General features: G+C 43.9%; 1 pseudogene; it reads left to right on the top strand.

Moving 5' to 3' along the window:
- Positions 1-202: 202 nt before the first annotated feature.
- On the top strand, positions 203-925 carry LOC123426820 (annotated as a pseudogene).
- Positions 926-2,348: the final 1,423 nt, after the last annotated feature.

Below are 2,348 nucleotides of genomic sequence, written 5' to 3'. Positions count from 1 at the left end.
ATCCCAAATAAGTGGAGGAAGTTCTGGATATATATATTTTTTAAAATTAAAAGAGACTAAATAAAATGTTCGTTTTAAATTCCAAGAAATACATCGATGCATATGTAATATCTAAATCCTGAAAAATAAGATCAAAGTATCAAATAAAAAGTAATTCCTATGGTCAACATCACGGCACCAACTGTTCGACGGACCTCACACGCGAATAGCAAAAAGTTTAGCGCCAATATGTGGCCCAACCCGCGAAGCTTTTTCCCCAAAGTCGCAAGAACGTCGCCGCCCACGATCCATTCATCCTCGCGCACCAAATCCCTAGCTTCTTTCGTTCCCCACGCCCCCATCGCCGCGGCATGCTGCCGGGGGCTATCGGCGGTCGATTCCCACGCCGTCCCGCCGACGCCCCACGCCGCCCTGCCTCTGCAGCATCACCCGACACCGTACTGTCCCTACAGTGTCGCCCAACGATGTCCTACCTCTCGACCGCCGGCTCCACGCCCTCGTGCTCTCTCTCCTAGTGGTCGCCTCCATCGAGTGAAGGTTCTGCCAGCCTCCCTGGCCCGACTTTTTCCCGCATCTCTACCATCCAACTCCCGAAGACACTCCCAGCGGCAACGGCGATTTGGATCGAGGCAACGTGCGAGTGGTCAAAGGCATCCCTCTCTGTATTTGGCTGGCATGGGGACTGATGCGGCTGAGGTACAACCCCTCCCTCCATATATTTGTTTCTCCTTGCCCTCATTATTATGCTTACATTCTGTCTGAATTGAGAGATGAACACCAGGTGGTTTGGTATTAAGCCCCACCCAATCTCTGGTTTCCCGATACCGATAAAGGTTTTTTTGTTTCACAATACTTGGATAAAAATCTTAAGGTAGAGTTTCATTTATTTTCTTTGTGTGCTGCAATCAGATTGTCATTTGGGTACTTGCAGGTGTTAACTCAACTGGTTGCCACCTTCACCCTAAGCGAGGTGAATGCCGGCAAACCAACTGAATCTTCTTCACATGGAGAAAATGTTGGATGTTTATCATTGCTTTACACTTTTAGTTCTTGGCCGGCACACTGGTGATGTCGGTCTCACCAGGAAGCCAGCATCGGCGACCTTCATCGAGGCCAAGAACTCATGGAGCTTCAGATCTCCACCAGACCTATCTGTAATGAAATATGGTGAGTCCAAACTCCAAAGTCGTCGTTTGGCCTTTCCATCTCGTGTTGGCATAACTGCAGGTCTTCGATCTTTGTTCTCTTCCGATGTTAGTGGTGTTGGGCTTGTCCTTAGTGGGGCGGCCACGGTGCCTTCAGGTGCCCCCACGCCTGGCTGCTGCTCGTTCGAGCAGGAGTAGCCCCATCGCCGGCATCACAAGATGAGTTGCAGATTAGAAGCACTTTCTATCGTAGATGACGGGCTTTGATTCATGTTCATAGAATAAACATTGTGCACGCCATAGATGCATGTTAATATATGTATAGTCTATACAGTCGTGTGTTGGACGTACTTTGTATATGTCCGAGTAGTACTAAGCCTGTAATCAATCCAGCGATTCAGTGTGCGTGTGTAGTGTGATCTATATAGCCAGAACTGCTGAATCTTATGGTTAGCTAGCTAACTATTGTGTACATTAATTCATTGCTATTCGATTAAAATAGATGGAATTTGCTTTGTACAGGATCATGTCAAAGAAGATTTGATATCTCTCTACGTCATTGTCATCGTCGCCCCATTCTGGAAATTACTCGCGTTGAGACGGGCCATGATGGCGAATGTGATCGGTGAGCTCGGACGTCAGATTGGTTAACATTGATTCACACTAAGAATTATCCTAGCAGCAAAGCCAATTTTTTGTCTGCTAATTTAACATTTAAGGTAGTGATCTTATTTGTACAATTTACAATGCCAGATTGTTTTGTTTCTATGACTAGATGGAAATTTGTAAGGTGAAATATTATGGCATGTTTCGGTGTGAGTACTAGAAGAAAGAGACGTCGTGTTTTCAATAAGAATGCAAAAATTAAGATGTGTCTTGATCTTTTGACAACACAATTCTGTATATATGAGGTAATTCCATGCTACAAATAATCTCTGGTAAAACCTACATTTTTAATGTTATAGTTGCTACTCATGTCCTAATATTATGGTTAATTGTAATTGGGCTTATGAGCACTACAAACTAGATAATCTACTAATCTGTGAAGTGTGAATATTTCCAGTTGTGCCACCCAATTTATTAAAAAATCGCAGGTGAACTAACATCTCCTGTAATGTGTATTACATGTCAGTTCTATAAAACTTGGTCATTTGTCCTAAAAAACTAATCATCTGATTCTTTCCTAACAAGCTTCATATCAAT

The sequence above is a fragment of the Hordeum vulgare genome, chromosome 2H, assembly GCF_904849725.1.
Source record: "Hordeum vulgare subsp. vulgare chromosome 2H, MorexV3_pseudomolecules_assembly, whole genome shotgun sequence".
In the NCBI taxonomy this organism is placed as follows: Eukaryota; Viridiplantae; Streptophyta; class Magnoliopsida; order Poales; family Poaceae; genus Hordeum; species Hordeum vulgare.
This window is presented reverse-complemented; position numbering and strand designations above follow the sequence as displayed.